This window comes from Hypanus sabinus, unplaced genomic scaffold, assembly GCF_030144855.1.
Source record: "Hypanus sabinus isolate sHypSab1 unplaced genomic scaffold, sHypSab1.hap1 scaffold_1101, whole genome shotgun sequence".
NCBI lineage: Eukaryota > Metazoa > Chordata > Chondrichthyes > Myliobatiformes > Dasyatidae > Hypanus > Hypanus sabinus.
In genome coordinates, this window is record NW_026779158.1 from 1 (window position 1) to 19,732 (window position 19,732).

The following is a 19,732-nucleotide window of genomic DNA, read 5'->3' on the forward strand; positions in this document are numbered from 1 at the left end:
GCTCCCTTTCCTGAATAAAGGAACAAAATCCGCAAGTTTCCAAACCTCCGGAACCTCTCCCGTCTCCAGTAATGATTCAATGATCATCGCCAGAGGCTCAGCAATCTCCTCCCTCGCCTCCCACAGTAGCCTGGGACACATCTCATACCGTCACAGCAACTTATCCAACTTGATGCTTTCCAGCACATCCTCTTTCTGAATATGTACCTGCACAATATTTTCTGCCTGCTGCAAGTCATGACTACAATCAGCAAGCTCCTTTATATAGCGAATACTGAAGTAAATTATTCATTAGGTACTACTGCTATTTCCTCCGGTCCATGCACGCCTTCTCACTGTCACAGCTGATATGTGCTTTCTTTCACTTCTTACCCTCTGGCTCTTCACATACTTCTAGGATGCCTTGGGAATTTCCTCAATCCTGCGCGGCAAAGCCGTTTCATCGCCCCCTTCTGGCTCTCCTGATTTCCTTCTAAAGCTCCTTTCTAGTAGATTTACAATTTCCAGATCTCAGACATTGCCAAATACTCTGAACCTTTTGTAAGCTTTTCTTTTCTTCTGGACTAGCACTTATTACAGTCTTTGTAGTCCACGGTTCCATCTATCCTACCATAACTCCCCTGTCTCATTGGAACGTACCTATACAGAACGCTACACAAATATCCCCTGAATATTTGCCACATTTCTGTCGTGATTTTCCATGAGAACATTTGTTTCCAGTTTCAGCCTCCAATGTCCTGCTTGATAGCTTCATAATTTCAACGCCTTTCTAACCTGTTTCTATCTCCACCAACGGAATTGTAAAGGAGGTAGAATTATAATCACTAGCTCTATAATCCTCTCCAACTGAGAGATCGGACACCTGACTAGGGTCATTTCCCATAATGAAATCAAGTACAGTTTCTGCTCTTGCAGGCTTATCTATATAATTGTGTCAAGAAAACTTCCATAATACAACTAACAGACGCCACCCCATCTGAACCCATTACTCTACGGAGATGCCAATCGATAATTGGGAAATTAAATTCTCCCATCTGGACAACTCTGTTATTATTGCAGCTTTCCAGGATCTGTTTCCCTATCTGCTCCTCGATATCCCTGTTATTATTCGGCAACCTACGAAAAACACTCTGTAAAGTCGATGACCTCTTCCTGTACCTAGCTGCAGCTCCAGAGACTCCGTAGACATTCCCTCCACGGCCTCCACCTTTCCCGCAGATGCGACACTAACTCTGATCAACCGTGCCACGCACCCACCTCTTTCCCTCCCTCCCTGTACTTTCTGAAACAGCTAGAACCTGGCACTTGAATAAACAAATCCTGTCCCTGAGCCACCCAAGACTCTGTAATGGCCACTACCTCATCTCTCCAAGTACTGATCCACGGTCTAAGCGGTACGCATTTTTCACAACACTCCTTGAGGTACCAGAGACATAACAAGCCTTCGGTCCGAACTCCTCAATTCCCTATAAGCTCCGTGTCCTCCCTCTCGCACTGTCTCCAAGCTTTAAGCCAACCTCCTCTTCCCTAGTCACTTAAATTCGGTTCGCAGCCCCCACTCCCCCGCCAACAAGTCTAGTTTAGTGATAGGACGGTGTGCAGGGAGATTCACTCTGTGTCGAAACCCGGGAGAGGGTGATGGGACGGTGTGGAGGGAGATTCACTCTGTGTCGAAACCCGGGAGAGGGTGATGGGACGGTGTGGAGGGAGATTCACTCTGTTTCTGACCCCGGGAGTGTGTGATGGGACGGTGTGGAGGGAGATTCACTCTGTGTCTGACCCCGGGAGTGTGTGATGGGACGGTGTGGAGGGAGATTCACTCTGTGTCTGACCCCGGGAGTTTGTGATAGGACGGTGTGAAGGGAGATTCACTTGGTGTCGGACCCCAGGAGTGGGTAATGGGACGCTCTGGAGGGAGATTCACCACATGACCGACCCCCGGAGGGTGTGATTGGACATTGATGAGGAAGGTTCACTCTGTGTCTGACCCCAGGAGCGTGTGATGGGACGGTGGGTAGGAAGTGCGTCTGATGCCAGATATGTTTGCTGGGATGGTGTGGATCGATCTTCTCTCTCTGTGCGATCCCGGGAATGTGTGATGAGACGGTATGGAGGGATATTCACTCTGTGTATCATCCCGGGAGTATGTGATTGGAGGGTGTGGAGGAAGCTTCACTCTGTGTCAGACCCCGGGAGTGGATGCAGTGACAGAGTGGGGGGAGCTTCATTTTTTGTCTGACCCCAAGGTTCTGCGATGGGACGGTGCAGAGAGAGCTTTTCTCTGTGTCTGGCCACTGAATGCTGTGTTGGGACGGAGGGGAGGGAACTTCTCACTGTGTCTGGTCCCGTACGTGTGTCATGGGACGGTGTGAACGGAGATTTACTCTGTGTCTGACCCCGGGAGTGTGTGATGGGACGGTGTGGAGGGAGATTCACTCTGAGTCTGACCCCGGGAGTGTGTGATGGGACGGTGAGGAGGGAGAGTCACTCTGTGTCTGACCCCGGGTGTGTGTGATGGGACCGTGTGGAGGGAGATTCACTCTGTGCCTGACCCCGGGAGTGTGTGATGGGACGGTGTGGAGGGAGATTCACTCTGTGTCTGACCCCGGGAGTGTGTGATGGGACGGAAGGAGGGTGATTCACTCTGTGTCTGACCCCGGGAGTGTGTGATGGGACGGTGAGGAGGGAGAGTCACTCTGTGTCTGACCCCGGGTGTGTGTGATGGGACCGTGTGGAGGGAGATTCACTCTGTGTCTGACCCCGGGAGTGTCTGATGGTACGGTGTGGAGGGAGATTCACTCTGTGTCTGACCCCGGGAGTGTCTGATGGGACGGTGGGGAGGAAGACTCAACCTGTGTCTGACCCCGGGAGTGTGTAATGGGACGGTGTGTTAGAAGCCTCACTTTGTCAGGCTCCGGACACTGTGGAGTCATCCTCACATGTTCTCGCACAAGTTTCCTCCTCGATTGAGCTCATTTCCAGCAGCTTTGAACCATTGTTTGAACATACTTTCTTCGTCTCATCGTGAGGTTTAATGAGATAACAAGCGCCTTTCCTGCTGATCCATCCCTTTTAACACGTTTATTCTGTAAATGGGAACCAGAGAACAGTGAGTGACGATCTGAGTTTTGCTGACAGAGAAATTCTGAACCCACAGAGAGACATCATGTCGTCGCTGATATAAATAGTCACGGGTACCCTCACTGAAGAATGGAACCATCCATTTTTCACAGGATCGCTCACTGTAGATATCTGGCCTGAAGACACACACCCCAAGTTCAGGAACTGTTATTTTCCCTCAGCCATCAGGAAGAGGGTACGAGAGCCTCACGGCCCACACCAGCAGGTACAGGAACCACTACCACCCCTCAACCATATGGAAGGAGGTACAGGAGCCTTGGCGGCCATACCAACAGGTTCACGGAGTTATTACCCCTCAACTACTCAAACGCACGTACAGGAACCTTTGGACTAACACCGCAGGTCCTGTAAAAGTTAATACCCCTCAACCATCAGGAAGGGTCCCAGGAGCCTCAGGACTCATACCATCAGGAACATTATGACCCCTGAACCAGCAGAACCCAGAACACCAGGGTCTGTAACAGTTATAACCCCTCAACCATCAAGAAGGAGGAACAGGAGCCGTTGTTTAAAGAACGCCCTAAAAGTAATCCGGGAAAGCACTGGCCGGTAAGTCTGACGTTTGTATAAGGTAAATTATATGGAGGAGAACTACGGGATTGGACCTGCAAGTATTTGGATAGACATGGACTTATTAGGGAGTGTCAAAATGACTTTGATTGTGCTAGGTCATATTTAACAAACCTATTACATTTTTCGGAGGAGGTTACCAGGAAAGTGCATGAAGGGAAGGCAGTGGATGTTGTCTACATGGACTTCAGTAAAGCCTATGACAATGTGCTCTATTGGAGCTATGTTGGAAGATTCAGTCGCTAGGTATACATAATGAAGTAGTAAATTCGATTAGGCATTGACTCAGAGGGAGAAGCCAGAGAGTGGTAGTGGAGTACTGCCTCTCTGAGTGGATGTCTGTAACTTGTAGTGTGTCAAAGGGATCAGAGCTGGGTAAATTGTTGTTCGTCATCTATATCATGGATCTGGAAGATAATTTGGCAAATTAGATCAGCACATTTGCTGATGATACAAAGATTGGAGTTGCAGTGGACAGTGAGGAAGGTTTCCAACGCTTCCAGAGGGATTTCGACCAGACGGAAAAATGGGCTGAAAAATGGCAGATGGGGTTTAATGCAGACATGTGTGAGGTATTGCACTTTGGGAGGACAAATCAACGTAGAACATACAATGTAAATGGTAGGGCAATGAGGAGTGCAGTACAACAGAGGGATTCGGGAACACAGTATACAAAACACCGTAAAAGTGACTTTCACAGGTAGACAGGGTCGTAAAGAGAGCTTTTGGTATATAGGCCTTTATAAATCAAAGAACTGAGTATAAGAGTTGGAATGCTATGAGGAGTTTACATAACGCATTGGTGAGGCCGAATTTGGAGAATTGTGTGCAGTGTTCGTCACCGAATTACAGGAAGGTTATTAATAAGGTTGAAAGAGTGCAGAGAAGGATTACAAGGATGTTGCCAGGACTTGAGAAACTGAATTACAGAGAAAGGTTGAATAGGTTAGGACTTTATTCCCTGGAGCGTAGAAGAATGAGGGATGATTTGATAAAGGTATATAAAATTATGATGCGTACAGATATAATGAATGCAAGCAGGCTTTTTCCACTTAGGCTAGGTGAGATAAAAAGCCAGAGGACATGCGTAAAGGGGAAATGTTTAACGGCAAAATTGTGGGGGGGGGGGGTTCTTCACAGAGAGAGTGGTGGAATTGTGGAATGAGTTGCCAGATGAAGTGGTAAATGTGGGCTCATTTTTAAAAATGAAGAAAAACTTGTACAGGTACATGGATGAGAGGTTTATGGAGGGATATGGACCAGGTGCAGGTCAGTGGGACGAAGCAGAAAAATGTTTCAGCACAGCCAGGAAGTGCCTAAATGCCTGTTTCTCTGCTGTAATGTTCTATGGTTCTGTGATTCTAACAGTCTGCAATCTCTCTACCGATCTGTTCCTCCGAATCGAGCAGAGTATTCGCTGGTCAACAATTTAACTCCAATATCATCGCAATACATTTCTTATTCCTCATTTGCTCACTTCCATTCATGAAGGAAGAGCACTCGGAGCAGGTTATTCGGATTTCACCAAGGCATTTGATTAAGTACCCCATGCAACGCTTATTGACAAAGTAAGGAGGCATGGGATCCAAGGGAACTTACTTTGTGGATCTGGAACTGGCTTGCTCTTAGAAGTGGTTTTCCATCGGGGCTGTAGACGGGTCATATTCTGCATGGAGGTCGGAGATCAGCGGTGTGCCTCAGGGATCTGTTCTGGGATCTTCACTCTTCCTGCTTTTTTTATAAATGACCTGGGTGAGGAAGTGAAGGGATGGGTTATAAAGATTGCTGATGACACAAAGGTTGGAAGTGTTGTGAATAGAGTGGTGGGCAGTTATAAGGTACAGTGGGAGATTGATAGAATGTAAAACCGGGCTGAGAAATAGCAGGTGGAGTTCAACCCAGATTAAAGTGAAGTGGTTCGTTTTGGTAGGTCAAATGTTATGGCAGAATATAATATTAGTAGTAAGACTTGGCGGTGTTGAGGATCAGAGGGATCTTGTGGGCCGAGTATATAGGACGCTCAGAGCAACTGCACAGGTTGACTCTGTAGTTAACAGGACATACGGCGTAGTGGCCTTCATAAACCGCGAAATTGAATTTAGTAGCCGAGAGGTAATGTTGCAGCTACTTCGGACCCTGGTCAGACTCCACTTGGAGAATGGTGCTCAGTGCTGGTCGCCTCACCAGTGTGTACCTCAAGAATGGCTGAAAAGAGAGAAATATTTAATGAACATACAGCTGGTGGCTGGTTAAAAAAATCCTTACTAGGAAATGCTTGTCAGAGGAGAGTCTAGCCTTAAACGAATGGATGGACTGTATCATGGACATTTACAGAATGGAGATGAAAACAGCATTTGTTACTCATAAATTGGAACAATTTGATTCATACTGGGCAAAATATTTTAAAAACATAACGCTTCATAGGCCTGATTTTATTCTCACAAAACAATGAATAAGTTGTAAAGAAGAAGATCACTCCCGACTTGGAGATCGTTTTCTCCTTCCGCTTGTTCTTTCTTGCCTCTCTGTTCTATAAGTGTGTACCTTAGATAAATATCATGTGGAGATTTGTGGCATATATGTCTATATAGTTTCTATGTACAATATCTGAGATACAACTTTTGGAAATGTATGGTTGATGGTGAATTTCAATAAAAAAAATCAAAAAAAAAATTGAATTAGTACCGAGGAGATTCACGAGGAAATTGCCTGGATCGGGGAGTATGCTTTTTGAAAACAGGTTGAGATAAATCAGCCTTTTTTCTTTGGAGCGAAGGGGGATGAAAGGTGACTTGATAGGGGAGTATAAGATGATGAGAGGCATTGAACTTGTGGATGGTCAAGGGCTTTTTCCCAGGGCTGAAATGGTTGCCACAAGAGGACACAGGTATAAGGTGCTGCGGAGTAGGTACGGAGGAGATATCAGGGGTAAGTGTGTGACGTAGAGAGTAGAGAGTGCGTGGAATGGGCTGCCGGAAACGGTGGTGGAGGCGTATACAAAAGGGTATTTTAAGATAATTTTGGATAGGTACATGGAGCTTAGCAAAATAGAGGGCTATGTGTAGGTCTAGTATTCTCTCAGGTAGCGTCATGTTCTGCACTACTTGTGGGCCGAAGGGCCTGTGCGGTGTTGCAGCTTTTCTATGTTTCTCTGTTTCCACCCATAAAGCCTCAATTGGGCAAGTTGTCTTGTCTGTTCTGACTGTGCTCTGTGGGGACATTTTCTCGGCCCTGTAATGTCACCCCTCCTCCTGCTATTCCTTCCGTTTACTCTCGTCTAAAATTAGGGAAATCCGGAATATCGTGCTGTTCTGCTTATTCATCCTACACCCAATTCTCAATAATGGCTAAAATATCGTATTCACTGTGTCGATTTATGCCTTCAGCTCAACTGCATTTCTAAGAAGCTTCCTGCATTGAAATATACGGAGCTCAGGGCACCAGTCGCATGATGCACAACTTTTTGATTCCTGACTTTTTCTGAGGTCTTAACAATATCTGTCAACAGATCGACTCCGCTTTCTGCTCTCTGAATCCCATCCTCCTCAAATCGATTTCAAACACTCTGCCAAAGACTCTCATGCACATTCCTGACAGACCTTCCCGCTACGATATCCGTTCCCCTCCAGTTTATGTGTAAACCATCTTCCATCTCTTCTGTAGACATCCCATGTTCCTTGGAATAAACACAATTAATTTCGAAGCCCTCCCATCTGCAGCGTAGCTTGAGCCACCTGCAAAAAGGTATGGTCTTCCTGTGTCTGGACACACTGGGACGGGTCCTTTTATTTAAGAGCTAACTCCCTGACCTCACACTGCAGAACCACCTTCACATACATATCGATTTTATTGAAACATATATGGACCAGGACGTCGAACTGCTCACTCACCCAATTAAGAATCATAGAATCATTCTTTGCTATTGTAGTTGAGCCTCCTTCTGTTGCACTTAAGGAAACTACATTATTTCAAGTTGTGAGGAGAGGGGTCATAGAACATTGCTATTGAAATCCTCTCAATTCACATCTGACCCTGTCGTGCTCTCCACCCTCAACATTCTTAATCAATTTCGCTGCTACTATGCGTTCACATCAGCTGCAGTTTTGGGTACCGTTCATAGAAACCATCTTTTTCTTCCCTCCACACTCGGTCCGGTTTTTAGACAATGGGGTTTGAGCGGTCTTATGCGCATTAAGGATTTGGGCACTGATAATATATTTAATAGTTTTGATCACCTGTGCAGTAAATATGGCCTTCCACATAAACATTGTTCTCAAAACCTGCAGATTCTTCACTTTGTCAAGGAAAAATCTCCCTCTTTTCCTGATCTACCACCTGCTATTTTGTGGGACAAACTCACTCTTAGCTTTAATACTAAAGGGCTGATGTCTTTGGAAGTTCAAGATCTGCACAAAACTACGACTAGCTGGGAGGATGACCTTGGTGTGGATCTGGCTGAGCAATATTGGCCAAAAGCACAGAATAGGGTTCATTCCTTGTCATCATGTGCTAGACTCGGACTCATACAATTTAAAGTTTTACACGGTACATTTAAGTAAAGCCAGGCGTGCTGACAAATACCCTGGGACAGACGCTGGCTGTAACAGGTGTGAGGTGGTACACATTGGAAGGACAATCTCCAAGGCAAGGGTACAAAGTAAATGGCAGGATACTTGGCAGTGTGAATGAGCAGAGGGATCAGTGTGTACATGGCCACATATCCCTGAAAGTTGCCTCACAGGTAGATAGGGTAGTTAAGAAAGCTTATGAAGTGTTAGCTTTCATAATTCGAGGGGCAGAGTTTAAGAGACAAGATGTAACGATGCAGCTATATAAAACTCTGGTTAGGCCACACTTGGAGTAGGTGTGTCCAGTTCTGGTCGCCTGTCTATAGAAAGGATGTGGAAGGATTGGGAAGGGTACAGAGGAGATTTACCAGGATGCTGCCTGCTTTAGAGTGTATGGATTATGATCAGCGATTAAGGGCGCTATGGCTTTACTCTTTGGAGAGAAGGAGGATGAGAGGAGACATGTTAGCGGTATACAAGATATTTAGAGGAATAGACAGAGTGGACAGTCAACGCCACTTCCCCCAGGACACCTCTGCTCAGCACAAGAGGACATGGTTTTAATGTAAGGGATGGGAAGTTCAAGGTAGATATGAGAGGAAGGTTTTTTTCACACAGAGAGTGGTTGATGCTTTGAATGCACTGCCTGAGTCAATTGTAGAGGCAGATACTAGACAGGAACATGGAAGAATTTAATGTGTGGGGATATATGGGAGGGTGGGCGTGAGGGTCGGCACAACATTCTGGGCCTAAGACCCTGTAATGTGCTGTAATATTCTGTGTTCTCTCCGGCTGGTTTAGTTCATGCATCTTAGTCTTGGCAACGGCTTGATGGTAAATGGGCACTGGTTTTTAAAATTATCAGTGAGGGTTTGGGGGTGACACTCAGACCTTACCCGCTTATAGCTGTATTTGATGTGGCAGGTGATGTTTTGGGTTTAAATGCAAACCAGTCGGATATCATTCCCCTTACATCGTTTTTAGCCCGTAGGAGAATCTTGCTGGTCTGGAAATCTGCCACTCCCCCATCTGCTGCTGCTTGGTTAGAGGGCGTAATGTTTTATTCTGAAATTAGAAAAGAGTATATTCACTCTGAGGGAGTCTGTGAGAAAGTTTTATTCGAAATGGGGGCCCTTCTTGTCATATTTTGAGAGTCATAAGGTATTACCTACTACTTGAGGGCATTTCATTGTACGGGTAATTGTTTCCCTTTTAAAACGCATATGGATTGACTGACAGGGTGTTTGTTGAATTGCAGTATAAGAGTAGTCTGGATCGTCGTCTGAGATGTTGTAGATGTGTGTGGGACTTCGGCTTGAAGTAGTGTGGGGGTGTGGCTGTGAAATGTCCGTACTCGTATTTGTGAAGTGTTGTGCTGTAAATACATTAGCTGCCACTGTATGTTCAGGGAGGCGGGTGAGAGGAGGTTTGTTTAGGGTTAAGATATAAAAGCAAAATGAAAGTAATTGTAATCCATTATGTATTCTATATTGTGCTTTTCCTTTAGTAAAACATATTATAAAAAAGAATAATAGAAAAGGAATGGTGTGCTGTGAAAAGAGGAAGGAAGGGGAGGAGAGTGGGGCCACAGAAAGGGTGTTCACATTCAGGCGTTGGAGCAGAACGTGTTAGGCACCATTTTCCTGCTCCTTGTCTTTGTTTGGAGTCTTTTTTTAACGCCGAAATCCACTGACCCTTGGCCAGGAGTCACAGACAGAGCGGGAGTCCCTCCATACAATCCCATCGCACACTCCTGGAAACATACACTGAGTCACGCTCCCTCCGCAAAGATCCATCACTCTCCCCGGGGGTCATACACAGAGTGCAACTCCCTCCATATTGTTTCAACACGCACTACAGGGTCACACACAGAGTGAGGCTACGTCCACACCGTCCAAACGCACAGTTCCTGGGTCTGATAAGCAGCGAAGCTCCATAAATATTATCCCATCACACTCCTGGGGTCGGACATGTGAGGTACCTCCCGCACCATCGCAGCACACCCTACCGGAGTCAGCAAAAGTACGTAACCCACTCCCTCCTCCGTTCTCCCCACTCACCAATAACCAGCCTTTCGGCTTTCCAGTAGTCTTGAATCGTGTATGTCTCTCAGAGAGCGGACTGTATGCTGCCGTTAGAGGAAGGAAGGGGAGGAGAGAGGAGGCCAGGGAAAGGGTGGTGAGAATGCAAAGACTAATGCCAGTGGTGCGGAATCACGTGACCGGCCTATGCATGCAGAGTTGTGGAGAGATTCAGAACCTGGCGATCAATATCCGGTGGAACGGGCTGAGGTGAAATACAGAGAGACAGAAAACAAACTAAATGTATCGGGGATGGGGTAAGAAGGGGAGGGGCATTAGCGGAAGTTAGAGAAGTCAATGTTCATGCCATCACTTTGGAAGCCGGTACACACCGGCTGGGTAGCCTCCAAACTGATGGCATGTACATTGAATTCTCTAACTCCCTCTGATGCTCCCCTCCCTCTTTCTTTCTCCCTAGGCTTCCCGTCCCATGATCCTTTCCCTTCTCCAGCTCTGTATCACTTTTGCCAATCACCTTTCCAGCTCTCAGCTACTTCCCACCCCCTCTGGTCTTCTCCTATCATTTCGCATTTCTCCATCCACCCCACTACCTACAAATCTCTTCCTATCTTTCCTTTCAGTTAATCCTGACGAAGGTTCTCGGCCCGAAACGTTGACAGTCCTTCTCCTTACAGACGCTGCCTGGCCTGTTGTGTTCCACCAACACTTCGTGTGTGTCCTGCAGGAGAGGACGTGGGTCACGAAACGGGGTTGCTTGTAGGCGAGGGATGGGTGACGGAGACGGGAGTGGCGTGATGCAATCTGTGTGCCGGTGACTTGGAGTCGTATAGGAGGAGGGCGACGGAGTTGGGGTGTGGTTTTGGAGAGGGAGGGTGTTATGCATACGGGGAGGACCGTATTCGAGTTACTGTGAAGGGCGTGACTCTGTGTTGGTATCGTTGAGTGGTGAGTTACTGCTGTGGTGCAGAGCCTGTCAGTGTGTCAGTGTCACGATGAGGGGTGTGTTCATGTCAGATGTGGGTTGTGGCAGTGACACAGAAACACTTTCAGTGTTCCATTGAAGAACATCTTCGTGTCACAGTGAGGGTTGTGTGTCTGGTTCATAGCTTATGCAAACGGTACTGTCCCACTTGCAATCTGGTCTCACTAATATCTGTCGTGTTAGGCTTAGACGCGTTGACCCACGACCTGAGCGCATCTGCTCTTCAAACAATACTTCCTGCATTGAAACGTACGCAGCTCAGAACATGAGTCTCAGCAGGATCAATCTTTTGCTTCTTGGCTTTTTCAGAAATCTTAGCAACATCTGTCCCAACAACCACTCAACTATCTGTAATGGCGTTCTTGTTTACATGTCCCTGCAACTCTAGTGTATAATACAACTATCCCCTTTTAATTGCAAACCCTACCGCTGGGATGTTAGGTCGATTCCAGTCCAGGTGCAAATTCAGACGGTTGCTCATGGGAGAGGAAATGAAGGAGCTGAGCAAGGAGAAGGCGGCGTGGCGCGGCCTCCAGGCAGGAGTCTGTGCTGCCCCCCAGTGTTCGCTCGGCAGAAGACACACTCTGCTCTGAACAATTGTAGATTACCGTGGCATTCAAAATGCCCAGGGGGCCTCAGGCAGCATAAATATTGTGTGTGTGTGTGTGTGTGTGTGTGTGTGTGTGTGTGTGTGTGTGTGTGTGTGTGTGTGTGCGTGTGTGTGTACATAATGCGTGAATGTATTGACTGATATCCTGCATATGCTTGCTAACTTGATATGTTATACATATTATGTACGCTCCAACCATAACTCTTTAGCCACACTTTAAACTGAATGTATATTTTTTTTCTAATTTTGTCCACACCTGCACACCGGCTCCCTTTTTTCTACCTATATAGAAGTTGTGACGGTAACGACCGCATACCATCGAGGAATCTCGGTATCGTCCACAGTACCGCTTTTCAGTTCCCCTAACAAAGACAATTTCAACGATACAGCTCGTCAGATTTCAACTGCCTGCCTGCTGAGCCACAGAACCAAAGTCAGTGCTGGAGATCTGACCGGTGAGACTTTCCCCTGCTTGGTCATTTGCATCCATCCAGAAGCGTTCAAACTGATCTACCTAATATTCAGCAGTTTGGACTCAAGGGGTCTCTGCACTGGTTCTGTCTGTTTAATCCGACCCTGTGCGTCACCCAGTTTCCTTTACCCTACACGGGGGGTGTAAATGCCTTTCTGTATGCCCTCCCTATCACACCGGCAGCTTCCCGAATGATCCCGAGTTCATCCAGTTCCAGTTCCAACGCTGTTCCGCAGAGTGTCACAGCAGGATGCGTGTGGGTGTCACGGTATATGGTCACTTAGTGTCCGGTCGGGGTTGTGACCATGTCATGGTGAGGGGTGTGTAGGTGTCACAGTGACAGCTGTCTGACTCGCTCACTGCCTATGCTGTCTGTGATGTGGTTGTTCTCTGTGTTTCTCAATCTATCATCAAAGTCCTTGATCTAACCCATCCCCTTATCTGCCCACTCGATGAGTTTAAATCTGTCTTTTTGCCCCTCTTGCAGACCAGTGAACGTAAATCACTGAACAGAACGGACCCTTCGGCCCACAATGATGTGATATGCCAATTGAGCTAAATCACGTCTGACTGAACAACAACCATCTCCCTGTATTCTCTGTAAATTAACGTCCCTGTCAATAAGGCACATAACCCTCCCCACCCCCCACCCCCCCGAGTTTGTCAATGAATCTCTTGAGACCAATAAAACCTCGCGTCAACTTGCAATACTCCCGCTTCTTCACGACTAATACAACCGAAACCGGGAATGTTGAGCTGACGCTCCTGCCCGCCCTGCAACGGCGTCTCACTAATGTGCACAGTATCATAATTCCAGCCGTTGACCCCTGCCCTGAGCTCATCGGCCTTTAGTACAGTACGTCCTGCATCGAAACGTATGCAGCCCAGAAAATTAGTCTCAGCAAGCCTAACGCTTTGCTTCTTTTCTTTGTCGGAGGGCTTAACAACATCTGTCCCAACAACCACTCAGCTATCTGCAATGGCGTTCTTGTTTACATGTCACTGTAACTTTATTATGTTTCACCACGCTCCCATTTTAATGGCAAACCTTAACGGTGGTATATTAGTTCCAATAAAGTTCGGGTGTGAAGTGAGAGGGTTGCTCATGGGAGACTAAATGAAGGAGCTGCGCAAGTTGGAGGCGGCGAGGCGCTGTCTCCAGACAGGAGTCTGTGCTGCCCCCCAGTGTTCGCTCGGCAGAAGACAATCTCTTTCTGAACAATGTAAATTACCGTGTATTCGATGTGCCCAGGAGCTCCAAGATGCATAAATGTGTGTGTGTGTGTGTGTGTGTGTGTGTGTGTGTGTGTGTGTGTGTGTGTGTGTGTGTGTGTGTGTGCGTGCGCGTGAGTGTGTGTTTGCGTGAGAGTGTGTGTGTGTGTGAGTGTGTGTTTGCGTGAGTGTGTGTGTGTGTATGTGTGAGTGTGTGTGTGTATCTGTGTGTGTGTGTGTGTGCGTGAGTGTGTGTTTGCGTGAGTGTGTGTGTATGTGTGTGTGTGAGTATGTGTGTGTGTGAGTGTGTGTGTGTGTATGTGTGTGTGAGAGAGAGTGTGTGTGTGTATGTGTGTGTTTGTGTGTGTATGTGTGTGTGCGTGAGTGTGTGTGTGTGTGTGTGTGGGTGTGTGTGTGCGTGAGTGTGTGTGTGTATGTGTGTGTGTGAGAGAGTGTGTGTGTGTGTGTGTCTGTGTGTGCGCGCGCGCGCGTGCACAAAATACGTGAATGTGTTTTATTGATATCCTACATATGCTTGCTATCTTTCCATTTCATACATATTGTGTGTGCTTTGTGCCATGTGGGACTGTTGGTACTGCAATTAGCAGACAGGTCCTGGCTGTATTCATGGGCAGTTCTCTGTGTTGAAATTACAATGAAACTTAAATTGAAATTAATTGAAATGAAATGAAACCGTTCCGTCTGTGGAGTTCGCACCGTCAGTGAAAGAGAATCTAGTGATACACATGTCTGAAGTTCTCATTCCAACCCTAATGTTAAACTGAAAGTTCTTATTAATTTTGGCCACACCTGCCGAAACGAGTCCCTCTTCGTTCCTATATACTGGTAGCTATAACATAGCCAACATAGAAACATAGAAAAATCTGCAGCACAATAAATTGCACCCACAAATCTGTGCCGAACATGTCCCTAACTTAGAAAGACCTAGGGATTACCCATAGACCTCTATTTTTACAAGCTCCATGCAGCCAGCCTGGAGTCTCTCAAAACTCCCTATCGTATCCGCCCTCACCACCGCCGCCGGCAGCCTATTCCACACACTCACCACTCTACGTAAAAAAAAAAAAACCTGACCCTTACAACTCCTCTGCAATACTTCCAAGCACCATAAACCAATGCGCTTCTGTGCTAGCCATTTCAGCCTTGGCGAAAGGGGTCTGACTATCCACACGATAAATGCCTCTCATAATCTTGGACACATCTGTCTGTTCACCGCTCATCCTCCGTCGCTCCAAGGAGAAAAGATCGAGTTCATTCAACCTCATGAGGCATGCTCCCCAATTCCAGCAACAATCTTGTATTTTGGGGACCACATACCATCGAGGAATCTGGTTTTCGTCCACAGTACCTCTTTTCCGTTCCTCTAATGAAGACAACCCGATCGATACAGCTCGTCAGATTTCACCCGCCTCCCTGCTGAGCCACAGAACCATAGTCAGTGCCAGAGACCTGACCGGAGAGACTTTCCCCTGCTTGGTCATTTGCACCTCTCCCCACCCATCCAGAAGAATCGGAAGTCGTCTATCTGTTATTGTTATTGGTCACAAGGGGTCCCTCCACTGCTTCTGGCTGTTCAACCCCTTTCACTTTCCTGTCTGTCACCCAGATTCCTGTATGCTACACCTTGAGTGTAAATACATCTCTATACATCTTCCCTATAACCCGCTCAGCTTCCCGAATGATCCCGAGATCCTCCAGTTCTAGTTCGAACTCTGTAATGAATAGTGATAGACGGTGCAGCTGGATGACCTTCTTACAGGTGCAGTTGTCGGGGACTCTGGAGGTCTCCATGCCCTCCCACAACCCATAGGGCAAGCAGCCAACGCTCCTGCAGGAATGCTTACAGCTCTTTCCAACTGTAATTATAAACGAAACAATCTATAAACTGAAAACAAATCTACCAAAAGTTTTGTGTCTTCTGTCATCCGAGACTCTCCTCCTTACAGCATCAAATTGGATAAGCCCTCTAACTCGAACAATGTCCGCTGCGATTGCCCACAACTTTACTCCCAGGTAAACACCTTCTGCTCCGGTTCATTACACAGATACAGAAATTCAAACAATGAATGAAATTCACCCCACGCCGTCCTATCACCCAGACGCGGGGTCAGGCACAGATTGTATCTTCCTCCCCCCGGTCCCTTCACACACTCCGGGGATCAGAAGCTGTTTTCCTCTCCCCACCCCCAGCACTCCGCCGTTCTAGTAGTCCTTCATTGTGTGTCTGTCTCGGAGACAGTGCATGTGTTTGTGTTCAGATGGTGAGCAGTGAAGAACGGAGAAGTGGAACAGGTCGCAGGGAGTAGGGACGTGGTGTTGAGATAGTGGACACTGGGAGAAAGTGGTGTGGAACCACGAGACCGGCCTGTCCACCCAGAGCAGGGAACAGGATCAGAACTGAGAGATCGACATCCGGAGGAGGGGGTTGGGATGGTAACACCAGACGTCACATCTCCCCTTTCTTTCCCAGAATTCCAGATGAACAGGGGCGGGGGGTAGAGTATCGAGAGTGTTGATTTGACCGTGAAAGGTGTAGGGGACGGAGCGGGTCAGGGAGACGTGGAGAGGAGATGGGGAAGGAGGATATGACGGAGAGAGCAAGGAGTGCGGGAGTCGGGAGGGTTGATGGAGTCGTGGTGTGTAAGAGAAGATTGCGGTGATGGAAATGGAGGTAGGGGAAATCAACATCGGGTGGAGGATGTTGTGGTGTGGTGATGTAATACCAGAAGTCACGTCTCCCTCTTCCCCACAATTCCACAATAACACAGAAAGGGAGCGGGGTAGAGGAGGGAGCGGGATGCCGGAAACGTGGAAGGTTGCAGGGACGCAGCGTTTCAAAGAGAAGGGTAGAGGGGTTGGGAAAGTGGGAGATGACAGAGACGGCGTGAGGTGTAGGGGACAAAGCAGTAATGGAGCCGAGGTGTGTAGAAGGGAAGGGATGACGAAAACGGGGAGGGTTGTGACGTAGAGGATGTTTTGTCTGACTGTGGCGAGGTTGATCATCGGGGAACAAGGGATTGACGACGAGGGCAGTCGTAGGGGAGGAAGGGGTTGACGGAGACAGGGTAGGGTGCTGGCACTGCTGGTGGTGACAGAGTCGGGAGGTGTGTAAAAGAGCGAGGGGGTCATGGAGATGGGCAAGGGTTATTGGAAGGGACAGAGTGACTGGAACCGAGAGTGGGGAAGAGGGAGGAACTGACAGAGGGGATGAGGAGGAGAAGCTGGAACAACTGACATATGTAGCGGTGCACAGGAGGGAGGGAGTCATGGAGGCGAGTAGGATTTTAGTGGAGAGGACCGTTTCTGATGTCGGGGAAGTTGGGGATGAGGGAGACGAAGGGGGTTGCAGTTGAGTAAGTACACGCATTGGAAAGTCACGTTGCATTTGAAAAAGACGTTAGAGATGGGCACCATGTTAAGCTCTGCTCGCTCCCTTCTTCTTCTGCAACCTCTATTTTCTAGGCCGATGTAAGAATCATCCTTCTGGTGGGTGAACCCTCGCAGGGCATCGGGTTCCGAATGTTTACCTGGTAGGGCACTAAAACCTTTGCTACCACCAGGCTGGACTGTTCAATGACTCGGTGGTAAGGAAGACTAATAAAAGGTTCACATTCATCTCCCGGGCAAGGATTTAATTTTAAGGCTCTGCTGAGGCCTCATTTGGAGTGTGCTTCCCTGTCACTTTCACTTTAACACTCGGACTACCAATTTCTGCCTGTCACAATCCTTCCTGAAATGTCTGTAATTAAATGGATTGTGCTGAGCACTCAGTGCTCAACCGTAGGAGATCCATTTCCAGCACTGTGTGTTGTGATTGACACTTCCGATGTAGTTACTTCCGGCATTTATTTTAGTCTAAGTCTGAGTTAATTCCAGACCTGACTCTGCACTTGGGTTGACACCATCCATAACTCCCGGGACACAGCAGTTATTGTGATGTCAGGAGTTTGTGACGATTTGGTCTCTCATTGAACACGAGTAAATGTCTATGGATGTCCGCTGGGAGGCGCTCTGTTCAGTCGCATCACCGCCTGGTGTGGAGTCTACGACGCCCAGGGTGGTCAGAGACTGCAGAGGGGTGTAGATTCAGCCAGTACCGTCAAGGGCAACACCGCTCCCTCCGTCTCGTAGTTGAAACGGTGTTTATCACGATCGCAAGACGAACTCTTCCTGGACGTTTTGTATTCGGTGCATTCGAACTTTCCAGTTTTCATCTTGTAGACGACATGAGAGGCCACCTTCCTATCAAAAGAGGTTACGAAATCTCAACAGAAGCAAAACAGTTTTCTGGAAATATTCCCACTGCTGCCCTCTCTCCACGGCCCGTGTCAGTCTCTAATCTAATCTCAACATACCGCGATCTCCACGCAGCCGCACGTCAGTATCCAAACTATTCCCACTACACCGATCACTGTCCACGACGCCGCGTCGTTATCCAGACTAATCTCACTGCACCTTCACGGGATCCAGCGGGGCACCGAGTCTGGTTGTGACGGTGGGAAGACAGGAGATGACGGAGAGTGTGCAGAGAGGGACTGTGTCACGAAGAAGGGCCAGCTTGTAAGGGAGAGACGGTGACGGGGACGGGATTGGTGTACAGGAGAGAGTTTGTGACCAAGAGTGGGAGTATTACTGGAGATCGAAGGTAGACGAAGTCTGGGAGGACTCTTGGGAGAGGGAGAGGATTATGCATACGGGGGGACTGTGACCCCGCTGAGGTGAAGTGCGTGACAGTATGTCGGTATCGTTGGGCGGTGTGTTCATGTTATGCTGCAAGGCGAGTCGGTGCGCCGCTGTCACGGTGAGGGGCGCGTTCATGTCCAGTTGAGGGCTGTGTCGGTGTCACGGTGAGGGAGGTGTCGGTGTCACGGTGAGGGCTGTGTCTGTGTCACGGTGAGGGCTGTGTCGGTGTCACGGTGAGGGAGGTGTCGGTGTCACTGTGAGGGAGGTGTCGGTGTCACGGTGAGGGCTGTGTCGGTGTCACGGTGAGGGGTGTGTCTGTGTCACGATGAGGGGGCGTTCATGTCCAGTTGAGGGGTGTGTCGGTGTCACGGTGAGGGCTGTGTCGGTGTCACGGTGAGGGCTGTGTCGGTGTCACGTTGAGGGGTGTGTCTGTGTAGTGGTGAGAGATGTGTCAGTGTCACAGTGAGGGCTGTGTCGGTGTCACGGTGAAGGGTGTGTCTGTGTAGTAGTGAGGGCTGTGTGGCTCGTTCACTGCCTATGTCGAGAGGTCGTTCCCTGAGTTTCTCAATGCAGCGTCATATTCCTTCATCTACCCCGCCCCCTGCGTTTCCCATCCCATTTCAAAACTCTCCCTGAACCTCCAGTAGAGCAGGGAACGTCAATCACCGAACAGAGGAGACCCTTCTGCCCGCAATGTTGTGATATACCAATTAATCTAAATCCCTTCTGCTGACACACGTCCATCTCTATCAATTCCCTGCAAATCCACGTGACTGTCAAAGAGCCAGTGAAAGGCCTCTATCGATCAGCCCTCACCACTGTCTCTGGTAGCACAGCTCAATCACCCACAAGTATCTGTGCGAATAAAAAACTTGCGAACCTCATTTCCTTTGAACTTGCCCCTCTCATCTCAATGCATGCCCTCTTGTACTAGACATTTTTATCCTGGGGGTAATAACACCCGCTTTCTAGTCCATCTGTGTCTGTTCTAGTGAGATAACCCTCTGCCAGTTGCCCTCTCCGCCTTCGCCGCTCCAGAGAAAAGAAACCGAAATTCTGCCCACTGCCTATAGATATTGCTCTCTATACCGGGCACCATCCTTGTGAATCCCCACTGTATCCTCCCCAAAGACACTCACAATTTCTTTAATGGAGCGTCCAGAAATTAATCAGGAATCTCCGAAACGTCAAACCCAGTCTCAACTCTTATCACTACGCCCCTTGGTTACCCGGCACTCTTCCCCATTCACAGTGTGTTGTCCCCAATCCTCTACACTGAAGTTCCTCTCTCCTTCCAAACCTCCCACAATTCTAATGAAATAGCGCCTGGGCTCCAACTTAGCAGGTACCTCTTTGCCAGAAAACAACCTGGCCGAATCCGCACGTGCCGGATCATTCCTGACGCCAAAAATATTGGCCTTCATTCAATTT